Genomic DNA, 18,124 nt, shown 5'->3' on the forward strand with positions numbered 1-18,124 from the left:
ACTATTTTCTCAATTGTTTGGGAGGTTTTTTGTGGGTCTTTTTCTTCTCTTTTGTTTCCCACTTAAAGAATCTTCTTTAGCATTTGTTGTAAAGCTGGTTTGGTGGTGCTGAATTCTCCTAGCTTTTGCTAGTCTGAAAAGCTTTTGACTTCTCCATCGAATCTGAAATGAGATCATTGCTGGGTAGAGTAATCTTGGTTGTAGGTTTTTCTGTTTCATCACTTTAAGTATATCCTGCCACTCCCTTCTGGCCTGAAGAGTTTCAGCTGATAACCTTATGGGATTTTTTGTATGTTATTTTTTGTTTTTCCCTTGCCGCTTTTAATATTTTTTCTTTAATTTAATTTTTGTTAGTTTGATTAATATGTGTCTTGCTGTGTATCTCCTTGGGTTTTTCCTGTATGGGACTCTCTGTGCTTGCTGGACTTATGTGACTATTTCCTTTCCCATGTTAGGGAAGTTTTCAAGTATAATCTCTTCAAATATTTTCTCAGACCCTTTCTTTTTCTCTTCTTCTTTTGGGACCCCTATAATTTGAAGGTTGGTGCATTTAGTGTTGTCCCAGAGGTCTCTGAGATTGTCTTCAATTCTTTTCATTCGTTTTTCTTTATTCTGGTCCTGGGCAGTTATTTCCACATTTTGCCTTCCACCTCACTTATTCATTCTTCTGCCTCAGTTATTCTGTCATTGATTGCTTCTAGTGTATTTTTCATTTCAGTTATTATGTTGTTCATCTCTGTTTGTTCTTTAATTCTTCTAGATCTTTGTTAAACATTTCTTTTACTTTCTCAATCTGTGTCTACATTCTACTTCCAAGATTGTGGATCATCTTTACTATGATTACTCTGAATTCTTTTTCAGGTTGATTGCCTATTTCCTCTTTATTTACCTGGTCTTGTGGGTTTTTACCTTGTTCCTTCATCTGTGACATATTTTTTGCCCACATTGTTTTTTATGAGTGGGATTGTATTCCTGTCTTACTGGTTGTTTGGCCTGAGGTTTCCAACTCTGGGGTTTGTATGCTATTGAATAGAGCTTTGTCTTGGTGCTGATGAGGAACTTGATGAGGAACTCTCTGAGACCTCACTCTGATGAAAATTCCCTGGGTCTGAGGTTCTCTGTTAATCCAGTGGTTCAGACTCAGAGCTCCCACTGCAGGAGTTTTGGCCCATTCCCAGGCTCATGAACCAAGATACTGCAAGCCGCCTGGGGTGGCAAAAAAAAAACAACAAAAACCCAACAATAACAAAGTAAAGAATAAAAGTAGACTAGGAAACTAACAGCCATGTTAGGAAGAATATAAAAATAAAAATATAGATGAATCAACAACCGGAAGGTACAACAGTACCACAATAGTAATAAAGAGGAGGAAGAAAAAAAAATTGGGGGGATAGGCCTTGGCTGTGGAGGGCGATGCCTAAGCAAGGCGAGGTTTGGGTGGTGGGTGAGGCCAATGCTCAGGAACCACAGGGCTGGAAAAACCCTAGGGGCTGTGGAAGGTGGGGCTTAGGCTCAAGGAACAGAAGGGGCACAAGTGTGCCCCCCACCCCTTGTCTCAGACGGCCAGGGACCTCACGTAGGAGCACAGCAGGCTTCCTGGGCTCGAGTGGGTGGGGCAAACACCTTCCTCTCCTCTCCTGCTCCTCTGAGCTGGGAGGGCCCCTCCCGCCTGTCTCTCCTGATCTCCCCAGTTTCAGGAATGCTGATCCTGTCTGGCCTCCACTTCTCCTCCCCGCTTAGTCTGCCTACATCCTACCAGTTCACTTTGGGGTTCCTCCCATCTCTTTGGGTGTCAGAGTCCCCCACCAGCGGTCGGCAGGGGCCCTAGTTCCTATGTTCTTTTTTTTTTTTTTAAAGTTTGCCAACCCTCAAGTTAGATTTTTTTTTTATTAATTTTTTAATTTTTGGCTGAGTTGGGTCTTCATTGCCATGCGCGGGCTTTCTCTAGTTGCAGTGAGCTGGGACTACTCTTCTTTGTGGTGTGCGGGCTTCTCATTGCGGTGGCTTCTCTTGTGGAGCATGGGCTATAGGTGCACGGGCTTCAGTAGTTGCAGCACGCAGCCTCAGTAGTTGTGGCTCATGGGCTTAGTTGCTCTGTGGCATGTGGGATCTTCCCAGACCAGGGCTCGAACCCCTGTCCCCTGCATTGGCAAGTGGGATCTTAACCACTGCGCCACCAGGGAAGACCATCCTATGTTCTTGTACTAATGCTTCCTGACCATAGGACTGAAAGCTGACTGCAAGATGATTCGATTGGGGTATTGCACTTTCCACAAATGCAAAGATCTTTTTTTTTTAAATTAAGAACTACTAGGTGGCTTTCAGACTGGTTTCTGAGAAGCTCTGTGGGGTTTTTTTGTTTGTTTTGTTAATTAATTAATTTATTTGTTTGTTTTTATTTTTGGCTATTTTGGGTCTTTGTTGTTGCACGTGGTCTTTCTCCAGTTGAGGCAAGTGGGGGTTACTCTTTGTTGCGGTGCATGGGCCTCACATTGTCGTGTCTTCTCTTGTTGCAGGGCATTGGCTTTAGGCACCTGGGCTTCAGTAGTTGTGGCACACGGGCTCAGTAGCTGTGGTGCATGGGCTCAGTAGTTTCTCCCCAGCATGTGGGATCTTCCCGGGCCAGGGATCTAATCCATGTTCCCTGCATTGGCAGGTGGATTCTTAACCACTGCGCCACCAGGGAAGTCCTAAAGTGATTTCCTCATATTCTAATACAAATAACTCAAGCTCCACTCAACCCATTTAATGGAAACAATAAGTTGGCAATCCTTTTAAAAGAAGACTAAATTGCAGATACAAAGACTATTAAAAGCTATGAGAGAATACAAGGGACAACTTCATAACAATGTATAATTTTTCCTTGAGCATTTTAAGTAGAATTATTTTAAAGTCCATATCTAATAACTCCATTAGCTATACTCTCTGTGGGTCTTCTTTATTGTCTGTTGTTTATCTTATTTTTTAAAATATTTTATTTTATATTAGAGTATAGTTGATTAACAATGTTGTGTAACTATCCCTCCCCATACTCTTACCCTCTGGTAACCATAAGTTCATCCTCTAAGTCAGTGAGTCTGTTTCTATTTTGTAAATATGTTCATTTGTATCACTTTTTTTTGGATTCTGTATATAAGTGATACCATACAATATTTGTCTTTCTCTGTCTGACTTACTTCATTCAGTATGACAATCTCTAGGTCCATCCATGTTGCTGCAAATGGCATTTCATTCTTTTTAACGGTTGAGCAATAGTCCATTGTATATATGTACCACTTCTTTATCCATTCATCTGTTAATGGACATTTAGGTTGCTTTCATGTCTTGGCTATTGTAAACAGTGCTGCAATGAACATTGGGGTGCATGTATCCTTTTGGACCATGGTTTTCTCCAGATATATGCCTAGGAGTGGGATTGCAGGGTCATAAGGTAGCTCTATTTTTAGTTTTTTATGGAACCTCCATACTGCTTTCCACAGTGGCTGTACCAATTTATATTCCTACCAACAATGTTAGAGGGTTCCCTTCTCTCCACACCTTCTCCAACATTTATTGCTTGTGGATTTTTTGATGCTAGCCATTCTGACTGGTGTGAGGTGATATGTCATTTTAGTTTTTATTTGCATTTCTCTAATAATTAATGCTGTTGAACATCTTTTCATGTGCCTCTTGGCCATCTGTATGTCTTCTTTGGAGAAATATCTATTTAGGTCTTCTGCCCAATTTTTTATTGGGTTGTTTGTTTTTATGGTATTAAGCCTCATGAGCTGTTTGTAAATTTTGGAGACCAATTCCTTGTTGGTCGCATTGTTTGCAAATATTTTCTCCTGTTCTGCAGGTTGTCTTTTTGTTTTGTTTATGGTTTCCTTTGCTGTGCAAAAGCTTTTGAGTTTAATTAGGTCCCATTTGTTTATTTTTGTTTTTATTTTCATTACCCTGGAAGATGGATTGAAAAAGATATTTCTGTGATTTATGTCAGAGAGTGTTCTGTCTATGTTTTCCTCTAAGAGTTTTATAGTGTCCAGTCTTACATTTAGGTCCTTAATCCATTTTGAGTTTATTTTTGAGTACGATGTTAAGAGTGTTATAATTTCATTTTTCCCACCACCATTTATTGAAAAGACTGTTTTTCCTCCATTGTATAGTCCTCTCTCCTTTGTTGTAGATTAATTGACCATAGGTGCATGGGTTTTCTATCCTCTTCCATTGATTTATATTTCTATTTTTGTGCCAGTACCATACTGGTTTTTTTTGTTTTTTGCTGGTTTTTTTTTGCGGTACGCGGGCCTCTCACTGTTGTGGCCTCTCCCATTGCGGAGCACAGGCTCTGGATGCACAGGCTCAGTGGCCATGGCTCACAGGCCCAGCTGCTCCACGGCATGTGGGATCCTCCCAGACCAGGACACGAACCTGTGTCCCCTGCATCGGCAGGCAGACTCTCAACCACTGCCTAACCAGGGAAGCCCCCATACTGTTTTGGTGACTATAGCTTTGTAGTATATTCTGAAGTCAGGGAGCCTGATTCCTCCAACTTCACTTTTCTTTCTCAAGATAGCTTTGGCTATTCTGGGTCTTTTGTGTTTCCATACAAATTTTAAGATTTTTTGTTCCAATCCTGTGAAAAATGCCATTGGTAATTTGATAGGGATTGCATTGAATCTTAGATTGCCTTGGGTACTACAGTCATTTTGACAATATTGATTCTTCTAACCCAAGAACATCATTCTCTTATTTTTGATTACTTTGCCTTTTCTCTTCATGTATCTATTTATTTTCTATTGAGTGCCAGATACTGCATATGAAATATTTTTAAAAATATGGAATGCTTCATGAATTTGCATCTCTTTCTTGCACAGGGGCCATGCTAACCTTCTCTGTATCATTCCAATTTTAATATATGTGCACAGAAGCAAGCACGAAAATTTTTTTTAATTAAAGTGAAGCCTAGGATTATGATAGAAAGTCTCTCTTGTTAGAGTTTTCATTTGCTCTGCCAGACTACTGTGGCACTAACAATATTGTTTCACCTTAAGCCAATCAGGGATTACATGATTCAAATCTAGACTTCAAGGACTTCTTGTCTTGGCTAAAATGAATAAACTTGCTATCACTTTCTCAAAACTCATATAACAATCATTACAGTGGTGAATTTCCTGGGTTTTGTTTTTCTGTCCATATCTCCTAACTTAGACTGTAGGGCAACCCAAATCCCAGAACTGCACAGCAGGTATGAACAGAAAAGCTCCAATATAAACTTTCTTTTTCTAGTTAGAAGACCAGGTAAGGGGCCCTGCAGGATTGTAAATATGCCGGTAATCCCCCATTTTTTCTTTTACTAATCTCCTGACCCTGCCCTGTGGCAAGTCATGAAGCTGCACTCTTGCAACAGAGCAGCAGTCATGATCTTGCAGGCACCTACAAGTCAGAGAAAGTCCTTTATTACAGAAGAACTGGGAAAAGGAATTCCTATGGTCTTAAGAGTATTGGGGAAATAATACTCTAATTGTTTCTATTTTCTCTCTACCCTTTGCTCCTAAGGCAGATCCAGTTATGGAAAGTGTGTAACAGCATGGAGAGGCCAACACTTCTGCTTTCTAAGGACCATGAAAAGGGCTAAAATATATTCAGGAAATTATAGAAAGGAGAGAGCTGGAGAAATAGATCCCCTAAATCTGTGTATGTGGTCATTTTTGAGCAAATCAAAGCAAAGAAATAGAGATTATAAAACAAGAACTAAATGGAAACTTTTAAAATTAAAAAGTAAAATAACTAAAACAAAAATTTACTGATGGGCTTAATATCAGAATGGAAAGAGTAGGTGAAGTTAAAGATAGATGCATAGAAACCATTAAATCTGAACAACAAATAGAAAAGCAAATTTTAAAAAATTGAACTGAGCTTCAGAGACCTGTAGTAAAATATCAGAAGGTCTAATATTTTTGTTCCTAAGGTCCAAAAAGAAGAAGAAAAATAAATTGATGCAGAAAAAAGTTTTGAAAAAATAATTGCTGAAAACATCCCAAATTGGTTGAAGGACATGACATTACAGATTCAAAAAGCTCAGTGAATTTCAAATAAGATAAACTCAAAGAAAACCACAATCATAATGACCAAACTACTGAAAACCAAAAATAATGAAAAAATTCTTACAAGCAACCAAAGAGAAATAAAACATTGTGTATAGAGCATAACAAATTGAATAATTGCAGACTTCTCATAAGAAACTATTATGGTCAGAAGACAGTAGAATATTTTTAAGGTGCTGAAAGAAACTAATGGTCAACCCTGAATTCTATATATAGTGAAAATATCCTTCAAGGATAAAAGCAAATAAAAACATTCTAAGATGAAGGAAAACTAAGGGAATCTGTTGGCAGCAGAATTACCCTAAAAGAAATGTTAAAGGAAGTTCTTGAGGGGGAAGGGAAATGATATCAGAATGATACATGGAATGAAGAAAGAGCAACAGAAATGGTAAATATCTAGATAAATAAGATATTTTTTCTCTAAGTTCTTTAAAATATGTATGGCTATGAAAAGCAAAAAGATAACATTGTGAGGTTTTCAGTGTATGCAATACATATGACAACTACAATATAAATAAAGGAGGATAAAAGGGCCTATATGATTATAAGATTTTTACATTTCATTTTGAAGTGGTAAAATATTAACTCTAAGTACACCATGAAATTTTGTATGTTGCAGTCCCCAGAGAAACTACTAAAATAATTATTCAAAGATATATAATCAAAAAGACAATAGATAAATTTAAATGGAATACACAGCATTCACAGGAAAATGGAAACAGAAAAACAAAAAGGGGGGCCAATAGAAAACAGATAATAAAATGATAGTATTAAATCCAACCATATCAATAATTACATTAAATGTAAATGGTCCAAACATACAAATTAAGAAACAGATTGTCAGATTGAATAAAAATCTGGATTTCAGTTACTATAAAGGCCAATTTACTTCTGGTTTATCTTACTTCTAGGGTAATATTTTGAGAGTTTACCCAAAGACTAGGAGCTTACTCCTCTTCTTGAAGGACTCTGAATTCAAATGTTTATTCCTTTAGGTCCTAAAGGCTACTTAAAACACTACTCACCTTCTCAGTCGCTTCATAATCTAGAAACTAATAGGGAAAGAAAACTCCCAAATATTGAGTTCACTTCTTGGGCTTCCCTTTCCTCCATGATCTTGACCTTGTAATTCTTCACTCCCTTCTTAGCTACCTAAAATCTACAAACTTATTTTTTTTAATATTTTTTTCAGCTTTCCTAGTTATTTTTTCACAAGTATTGGTCTGAGTTCCTTACTTCCTATATATTTAAAATCCAAGAAGAATAAAAAATTTTAAGAGAAAATATAATTTATACAAATTGACCCATGAAATAGAATATCTAGATAACTTAGTAATCATATAAGAAATTGTATAGTCTGAGATCTATTCCTAATAATTGTATTCCACCAAGACAATTTTACCAATGAAATTCTCAATAAAGGATAATTCCAACATTACATAAAATGTTACAAGTTATAAAGGGAAAATTGAAAGCTATCCAACTTTTATAAGACTAGTGTTATTCTATTACCAAACCTGGAGTGGACAAGGACAACACAAGAAAAGAAAAGAAAAACAAATCCCCCTTATGAACAAAGGCAAAAATTCTAAATAAGACAGTAAGCTAACTCTGATAGTATAGTGAAAGTGTAATATATTGTGATCAAGTAGGATATATCCCAGGAATAAAAGTAGCTTAATTATTTACCGGATCAAATGAGAAAAAAACTATATGATCATCTCAATAGATGCTGGAAAAGCATGTGATAAAGTAAAACTATACCCTGAATTTTTTAATTAACAAATTCAGAATATAAAAGAAACTTTCTTTACCAGATAAAAGTCATCTGCTAAAAGCTTACATCAAATATCATACCTAAAGGGCAACGTGTAGAAGCATTCACATTAAGGTAAAAAAACAAGTAAAGGATGTCCTCTATTATCACTGTTAATCAACATATTATTGGAGAACCTAACCAATGCAACATGAATAAAAAGGACATAAGCTATACAAATTTGAGTGGAAGAAATGAAACATCACTACTAGCCTGATATGTGATTGTCCACCTAGAAATTCCAAAGCAACAACTGCCAGACTCCTGGAACTAACAAGAGTTTAGTAACATGGCTGGATATAAAATAAACATACTGGGTTTCTGTGGTGGCACAGTGGTTAAGAATCCGTCTGCCAATGCAGGGGACATGGGAAGCCCTGGTCCGGGAAGATTCCACATGCTGTAGAGCAACTAAGCCCATGCGCCACAACTACTCAGCCTGCACTCTAGAACCCATGCTCTGCAACAAGAGAAGCCACCCAATGAGAAACCCGCACACCACAATGAAGAGTAGCCCCGCTCACTGCAGCTAGAGAAAAGCCCGCGTGCAGCAGCAAAGACCAAATGCAGCCAAAAATTTAAATAAAAAAATAAATTTATTAAAAAAATAAAATAAACATACTATTCATGGCAATATTAATTTTTTAATTAATAGAAAAGTATTCCATTCATAATTGCAAAAAACTATGAAATATGTAGGAATAAATCTAATAGCAGATATATAAAACCTTTGGGGAAATGCTTGTGTACTGCTAGTGGGGAGGTAAATTAGTGCAGCCACTATGGAAAACAGTATGGAGATTCCTCAAAACATTAAAAATAGAACTACCATATGATCCAGCAATTCCACTTCTGGGTATTTATTCAAAGAAAATAAAAACACTAACTTGAAAAAATGTATGCACTCCCATGTTCATTACAGCATTATTTACAATAGCTAAAATATGGAAACAACATAAGTGGTGTGTACATCAATGGATAAATGAAAAAAATTGTTATATACATATATATGAATATTATTCATTCAGAAAAAAGAATTTATTCTTGACATTTATAACAACATGAATGGACCTTGAGGGCATTATGGTAAATGAAATGTCAGACAGAAAATGACAAATAAATACTGTATGATCTCACTTATATGTGGAATCTAAAGAAAAAAAGAAGATACAGAAAACAGCTTAATGGTTGCCAGAGACTGGATAGGCAAAATGGGTGAAGGTCAAAAAGTACAGACTCCCAGTTATAAAATAAAAGTCATAGGGATGTAATGTACAGTATGACGACTATAGTTAATAATACTTTATATTTGAAAGTTGCTAAGAAAGTAAACCTTAAAAGTTCTCATCACAAGAAAAAAAATTGTAACCATGTATGGTGAAGGATGTTGACTTATTGTAGTGACCATTCATAATATCTAAAAATATTGAATCATTATGTTGTACACCTGAAATTAATGTTTTATTTTGACCATACTTCAATTTAAAAAATAAAGTAATTATGAAACTTTTAAAAAGAGAAATATATAAGATCTTTTAAATAAAACTACAGTTAACTTTTTTAACTGCATGAGTCCACTTATACATGGATCTTTTTCAATAGTAAATACTACAGTACTACACAATGCCACAATGCAAGTGTTGGTTAAGTCCTTGGATGTGGAACTGTGCATACAGAGGAGCAATGAATGTGAAGATTCTGACTGCAAGGAGGAAATCCTTGCAAGGAGGAAATCCTACACCCCACCATGTTGTTCAAGGGTTAACTGTATAAATTTTACTGAAGGACATTTTTTTAAAAAATATACTAAGAAATTTGGAGAAATGCACCAAGTTCATGGCTGAAAGTATTTAATCTTTAAATGGTATTACATTTTGTAAAATCAATTTATAAATCAATGTAATTAAAATCAAAATTTCAATTTTTGTAAAATTTTAAAAACTGACTCTAAACTTCATATGTAATAGTTAATGCATGAGAATAGTTAATACAATTTTTACTTCTAACAGGGAGAGCCAGCCTTGGTTATTTACTTGCTAGCATTTCATCATTATAGTAGCAGCTATTTTGACTTTCCCCAGTCAGAAAAAAACCAGAATGACAAAGATGTTTGTGTTCATTTTTTAAATAAAAATGCATTGATGTATTACTTTTGATTTTAAAGTATACTTTAAATACTATATTATTTAACGTATATATATTTTTGGAATGAGAAAGGAAAGGTGGAAGAGAACACTAACATTTTACCAAAAAGATGAAAATAAGTATCTTATTTATTTTTCAATATTTTCTTTCTTTCTTTCTTCTTTATGGCTGTGTCGGGTCTTAGTTGCAGCATGTGGGATCTTTGTTGAGGCTCACAGGATCATTCGTTGTGGTGCTTGAGCTTCTCTCTAGTTGTGGCGTGTGGATTTTCTCTCTCTAGTTGAGGTGCGTGGGCTTAGTTACCCTGCAGCATGTGGGATCTTAGTTCCCCAACCATGGATCGAACCTGTGTCCCCTGTATTGGAAGGAGGATTGTTTACCACTGGAACACAAGGGAAGTCCCAGCATCTTATTTCGTATCCTTGTCTTATCTCATGCATACCCCTACCTCCAACACACAAATGCATTGATTAGCATGTGAAACTTGGTGGGGCATTTAATCCTCAAAAGCTTACCTTGTATATAGAAATGGTGCTCCATTCTAGGAACAAGACTCAACCTAAAATTCATAATTACAAGTTATAATTTATATAGAATATCTATATTTGGGTGCTTTATATGCACTATTCCTACTTTTTCCACTACCTTCTGAAGTAGGTGGTATCATCTCCATTTTTATATTAGAAAGTTGTGGCTTAGGAAATTTAACTTACTTGTCATAGATCAAAAGCTAATAAGTGGCTCACTCAGGATTAAAACTTAAGTTTAATTGCTGTCAAAGCCCTGCTTTTTCCACTATGCCCTCTTATGAGGAACAAACTGTGGAAAGAATTCCCTTGGCATCTCTCAAGCAATAGGATACTGTGTCACTAGGAGGATTTTCTAGTCAAGATCTTGGTGCCTGTGATGATTCATATTTAGATCATGTTCTTTGAGAGTAAGGAAAGAGATCTGTAAGCAGCTGGTTTTAGCATCTGAGAGTTGTAAAGAAAATTCTCAGGGAAACCATCCAATGATATTGTAGGAAATCTCAGAGGTCACAGGGCTATTTATTCCTCCACACAGCTAAAATTTCAACACTTGCTAAAATTCTCTTTCTACTTCCAGCCATAATAAAAATTAAAGTGTTTATTATTAAACTACCACAAAAAAGAGTGAGAGATTTGGCAGCCTTCTGATTCAAGCACCTCTGAGCCCACTATTTTCAGGTAATTGTACTATTAGAAAGCTGAATATTAAATAGAGGGGCCTGGACATCCAGTCAGGATGATGTGCCAACATATTTTCCAGTCCACGGCAAGAGAAACCTGGTCATAGATAGCCTCACAATCAACACTTTCAGTTGTATACATGTGGGATAAAATATTCAAAAGAATGTGTGCCAATTTATTTGACTTACAAATAAAAAATAGCACTTATCAAAATATATGCCCTGCGGTTAGATACTACTGCATCATTTTCTCCCAGAAAAGATATCCTTTCATGCTCATCTCCATATATGAATAATCATGTGGTCTTTACATCTAGGTCTGAAGCATTGTGCTTGCTTTACCTTTTCATTGTAGATAGAAGGAACATCCTTTTATTTGGAGGGACAAGTTTGCAGATTAAATGCAGCCTGAGCTAAAAGTCCATATTAATCATTATGGTATCAGAATAAGCATATTTGGGACACAGAAAATACCAGGAAAAGATGGAAAAGGGAAGATGGAACCAACTGCAGAGATCTTCAAGGGAAATATATTTTTTTATACACATCTTTTTCAGGCAGAGAATGCTTTATGAGTCAGGAATAACTGCCAGTAATATTAAAAATCAAAGATATGATCTTTCATAAGTGACATTCAAAATGAACCGGTCCAAAAACATCATTAAAGTCAGTGACATATGGTATAATGCATAATGTATCTCAGGTTGGCACTCTCTCAAATTATATATGGCTGTCTCTCATTTCCAAAATCAAGGTTTGATGATAATATCACATGTGTCAAAATAAAATCTTACAAGTTTAGCTTTCCACTTATTCGGTTAGTCTGCTATATGAATATGACCCCAGTCGTTCTGACAGAATGCAGATGGAAGTAGTGACTTATAAAAAGGGCCTGACAGAGGAGAGAGATCAAGACAGCAAAGCATGGAGGTCACCTCCCCTTACAAACATGTCAAAAATACATCTACACATGGAACAATACTCATAGAAAACTAACTGGAAACTGGCAGAGGACTCCTATACAACAAAGACTGTAAGAAAGGTACACACATGATCAGGTAGAATGGAAAGAAAAGTACTGGGTTGGGACATGTGCCCCTGGGAGGGGACTCAGAGGAAAAGGGAGATCAAATGGTGGACACTTGCCCTGAGGAGTGAGATAGTCAAACCACAGACTGGGCATCCCAGTCCTGGGGTCCTACAAATAGGAGACAACCTCTCTTGGCTACTCGGGGAACCACTGGGACTGATAGAAAGGCTGAAGAAGCCTAGACTCCACTCTTGAGGAGTGAGAAGGTGCTGCTAGATTGCCCTAGACAGGGCAGAGAGAGGTTTGCCCTAGCAGCTGCTGCCTCCACCCCGCTTCACAGTCTGAGTGAAGTGAACACCCCAGTCCCACTCACTCCAAGCCACAGCTTGGCAAGGACCAGGGAAAAGACTGGATCTAGGGACACAGAGGCAACCCAGGAACCCAGGTGTTGTCCAGGTGGGCTGGCCGTGGCCATTACTGGCACTTAAACAGTGCCATAGAAGCAGCCTACACTTCTGACAGCAGTGCAGCCACTTGAACTTCCACAACCTCCACACCACACTCCCCAGTTTTAGCCAAGTGAATGCTCCAGCTCTGCCTACTCCATGCCACAAGCTAGCACTAGATCTCAGGTGGACAGAACAGAGGAAAAGAAACAACCATGGGCTGCATCTGAGCAGAGCAAAAGACACTAACAGGCGTACCTCTGTAAGCACACAAGCCCCAGTTACATCAGCACTCCCCTCCTTTGGGGCAAAGTCCCAGTGAAGGGAGAAGGAAAAAACACACACTTAAAAGGAACAGAGCCAGCTCAAGCCCAACCCTCAGGGCTTTGCTTAAGCAACTTGGGAGCAAACACCACCCCTAACATGGCGGTGATGGCCACTGACTCAATAAAACTATCAACTGATTTCTCTGCAGCAACTTTACAGACCAGGACGGAGTGGCATGATATATTCAAGGTGCTGAAAGGTAAAAACCTGCAACCTCGGATATTCTACCCAGCAAGATTATAATATAGAATAGGAGAGATAAAGAACTTGTCAGGCAAGCAAAAACCAAAAGAATTCATCAGTACTAAATCTACCCTAAAAGAAACGTTGAAGGGTCTTCTCTAAATAGAAAAGAAGAATCTATAGGAAAGGGAAAATCACAGTAGAAAAGGAAAATATATAGAAAGGATTGAAGATCACTTAAATAAGCCAGTACATGGATTAAAAGAGAAAAGTTGTAAAAGAAACTATAACTACAATAAACAGTAAAGGAATAAGCATAAAGGTGTAAAATATGACATGAAAAACACAAAATGAGGGTGGGGGGCTAAAAAATATAGATCTTTTAGAATGTATTTGAACTTAAATGACTATCAGTTTAAATCAAGTAGATATAATTATGGTTCATCATATATGAACCCCATGGTAACCACAAATAAAAAACCTACAATAGATACACACACAAAAAAAAACAAAAGAAAGGAGCCCAAGCATACAACAAAATAAAATCATCATACCACAAGTGGCAAAACAGAAAGAAATGAACACAGAAGAACTACAAAACAACTGGAAAATAAGGACTAAAATGGCAGTAAGTACATACCTATCAATAATAACTTTAAATGTCAATGAACTAAATGCTCCAATCAAAAGATATAGGGTGACTAACTGAATAAAAAACCTAGGTTCATCTATATGCTGCTTACAAGAGCCTCACTTCAGGGTGAAAGACACACAAGGACTGACAGTGAGGGGATGGAAAAAGATATTTCATGCAAACAGAAACAACAAGAAAGTGAGGGTAGCAATACTCAGATCAGGCAATATAGACTTGAAAACAAAGCCTGTACTGAAAGACAAAGAAGGGCATTATATAATGATAAAGGGATTGATACAAGAAGAGGATATTACACTCCTTAACATATGCACACCCAATACAGGAACACCTAAATATATAAAGCAAATACTAACAGACATGAAGGGAGAAATTGACAATAATACAATAATAGTAGGAGACTTTACACCCCACTGACATCATAGACATATGAACCAGACAGAAAATCAATAAGACAACAGTATTCTTAAATAATGCAATAAACCAGCTGGTATTAATTGATATCTACAGGACATTACATCCAAAAGCAGGTGAATACACATTCATTTCCAGAGTACATAGAATGTTCTACAAGGTAGATCATATACTAGGTCACAAAATAAGCCTCAACAAAGTTAAGAGGATAGAAATTATATCGAGCATTTTTTTCCAACCACAATGGTATGAAACTAGAAATCAACTACAGAAAGAAAAACGGTAAGAGAACAAACAACATGCTACTAAAAATCCAGTGAATCAATGATGAGATCAAAGACAAAGTCAGAAAATACCCCAAGACAAGTGAAAATGGAAACACAACTTTCCATCAACAAAATGAAAAAACCTACAGAATGGGAGAAAATATTTGCAAACGGTGAAAGCAACAAGGAGTTAGTATCCAAAATATACAAACAGCTCATACAACTCAATATCGAAAAAAAAAAACCCAACCCAATCAAAGAATGGGCAGAAGACTTGAATAGACATTTCTCCAAAGAGGACATACAGGTAGCTAATAGGCACATGAAAAGCTGTTCAACAACACTAATCATCAGAGAAATGCAGATCAAAACCACAATGAGATATCACCTCACACCTGTCAAAATGACTATCATCAAACTGTCTGCAAATAAAAAATGTTGGAGATGATGTGGAGAAAATGGAACCCATGTACACTGTTGGTGGAAATTGGTGCAGCCACTATGGAAAATAATATGGAGGTTTCTTTAAAAACTAAAAATGGAACTACCATATGATACAGTAAATCCACTCTTGGGTATATCCAGACAAAAATGGAAACACTAATTCTAAAAGATACATGTACCCCAATGTTCATAGCAGCATTATTTACAATAGCCAAGACATGGAAGAAAACTGAGTGAACACTGGATTAAGAAAATGTTGAAATATTATGGAATATTATGCAGCCATAAAAAAGAATGAAATACTGTCATTTGCGGCAATGTGGGTAGACCTAGAAAAAATTATGCTTGGTAAAATAAGTCAGAGAAAGACAAATATCACTTATATGTGGAATCTAAAAATAATACAAATGGGGGCTTCCCTGGTGGCACAGCGGTTAAGAATCTGTCTGCCAATGCAGGGGACACGGGTTCGAGCCCTAGTCCAGGAAGATCCCACATGCCATGGAGCAACTAAGCCCGAGCACCACACCTACTGAGCCTGAACCCTAGAGCCCGTGAGCCACAACTACTGAAGCCTGTGCGCCTAGAGCCCATGCTCCACAACAAGAGAAGCCACTGCAGTGAGAAGCCTGTGCACCGCAACGAACTGTAGCCCCCACTTGCTGCAACTAGAGAAAGCCCGTGCGCAGCAATGAAGAACCTAGGGGCAAGACAGGAATAAAGACGCAGACCTGGGGCTTCCCTGGTGGCGCAGTGGTTGAGACCGCCTGCCTATGCAGGGGACATGGGTTCGTGCCCCAGTCCGGGAAGATCCCACATGCCGCGGAGCGGCTGGGCCCGTGAACCGTGGCCGCTGAGCCTGCGCGTCCGGAGCTTGTGCTCCACAAAGGGAGAGGCCACAACAGTGAGAGGCCCGCGTACTGCAAAAAAAAAAAAAAAAAAAGACGCAGACCTACTAGAGAATGGACTTGAGGACATGGGGAGGGGGAAGGGTAAGCTAGGGCAAAGTGAGAGAGTGGCATGGACATATATACACTACGAAGTGTAAAATAGATAGCTAGTAGGAAGCAGCCGCATAGCACAGGGAGATAGCTCAGTGCTTTGTGAACACCTAGAGGGGTGGGATAGGGAGAGTGGGAGGGAGAGAGATGCAAGAGGGAAGAGATTTGGGGGTATATGTATATGTATAGCTGATTCACTTTGTTATAAAGCAGAAACTAACACACCATTGTAAAGCAAGTATACTCCAATAAAGATGTTAAAAAAAAAGAAAAAGACCCAATGTAGCCAAAAATAAATAAATAAATATTTTAAAAAAGAAAAAAATACAAATGAATGTACTATATATACAAAACAGAAACAGACTCACAGATATAGAAAACAAACTTCTGCTTATCAAAGGGGAGAGGGAAGGGGGAAGGAACAAATTAGAGGTATGGGATGAACAAATATAAACTACTGTATATAAGATAGATAAACATCAGGGATATACTGTATAGCACATTATCTTGTAATAACCTAAAATGGAGTATAATCTGCAAAAATACTGAATCACTATGCTGTATACTGGAAACTAACACAATATTGTAAATCAACTATACTTCATTTTATAAAGGGGGGGGTGTGCTTACAATATCACCTGATTCCAAGTGTTGCTCTTCCACACACAGAGAAATATCAAAATTGATTTTAAGACACTATAAATGCCCTGTCATTCTGAATGAAGATGGAAAGTTCAAGGGATATATAGCAAAGAACAGGAGCAGTTTTGGGGTTTAATTGTTAGATAATCACCATGAAAACTCTGAACATCTGAAAAGTTTGCATTGTGAAGACAAATTGTCTTAGGGTTCGGCAGAATGTATGTAAGTTCATGGGTGGTGAGTTTCACTATACGTGTTATCATTGTAGACAGAGCATGTATTGAAAATAGAGTTTTTACTTCATGGTTCTTTTGAAGCTGTGTCAGAAGAACATAAAATGTGTAAGTGGTTGGAAGAGAAGTAATTCACAGTTGGATCTGCATCAGACAGCATAGGCTGGAGCCTGTGAACACTGCCTCCAGACTGATATCACATTGTGCAGACCCTGGATGAAATGGCTACTGCTGAGAATAGTGAATAAATTTTCACTTTACCTACCCAGGCAGAGAGTAACAAAGTTCTGAGTTTTTAAAATATGAGGTCTAAAGTGAAAACTGCTATATGCTGATTTTCTACCCTGGGGTACAGTCTGGCTGCCAGGGAAAAGGCGAGTGTCAAATGGGAACATAATTTGGAAAAATCTATTGATGTTTAATGCTTCTGAAGCTATTAAAACTTGAATGACAGCTCCAAAATTTTTCTGAAAATGTGTCAAAATAGAAATCTTGCATACAAGCTATAACCTCATGTTAAAAAAAAAACAAAAAAACTTTTATTAAGTGGGGCTGTAGATCAGGTCTGAATCTGCAGATACAAAGAAGCAAACTTGTTTGTGAGAGAATCGATAGATCCAGCATGGGAACTGACTAAAAATGGAGGGTGGGAATGCAAAGAGAGTTTTCCTTGGAAAGAAAGGGAAGAATGTAAATTTGTAGTTCAAGGAGATGAGGGTGAGAATTCTGTGATCCCTCTGAGAAAGTAAAAATGTGTGAACTTCTCAGTCCAACCAGTGCCAAATCTTTCATAATATTAGAGATGCAAATCCTGTGGATTGGCATTCGAGTAAGTTGTAAATTAGTGGTTCTCAAATGTTAGTGAGTATAAGAATCTTCGAAGGAGCTGATTTAAAATATAGCAAGCCAGACCCCACCCTTGGAGATTCCATTTCAGTTGGTCTGGGGTTGGTGCAGAAATCCACAATTGAATAAGTGTTTCAGATATTGTAATTCAAGGCTTTGCATTTTGAGAAATACGCTGTATCTTCAGGAGTAAACGAATCTGAAATTCTCTTTCCTCTGCTTTCAAAAAAGTATCCCCCAACTTTCACAAGGTGTTTTTTATTCTTTCTTAAAAGATAAGCATTGAAATAGCAACAGCATTACCCACCACCAACCCTTAACAGGTTTTTTTTAGGGCTTACTATGTTTCAAACATTGTAAACCCTTTACTTATGTCATAATAA

General features: G+C 37.4%; 1 non-coding gene across 1 annotated transcript; it reads right to left on the reverse strand.

Moving 5' to 3' along the window:
* Positions 1–4,811: 4,811 nt before the first annotated feature.
* Positions 4,812–4,917, reverse strand: LOC115801614 (U6 spliceosomal RNA). Its single transcript, XR_004021913.2, has one exon. It is a non-coding gene; the product is annotated as a U6 spliceosomal RNA (small nuclear RNA).
* Positions 4,918–18,124: the final 13,207 nt, after the last annotated feature.

This window comes from Delphinapterus leucas, chromosome 7, assembly GCF_059928025.1.
Source record: "Delphinapterus leucas isolate spDelLeu-1000000601 "Yukka" chromosome 7, BTC_Dleu_Yukka2, whole genome shotgun sequence".
NCBI classification, from domain to species: Eukaryota; Metazoa; Chordata; class Mammalia; order Artiodactyla; family Monodontidae; genus Delphinapterus; species Delphinapterus leucas.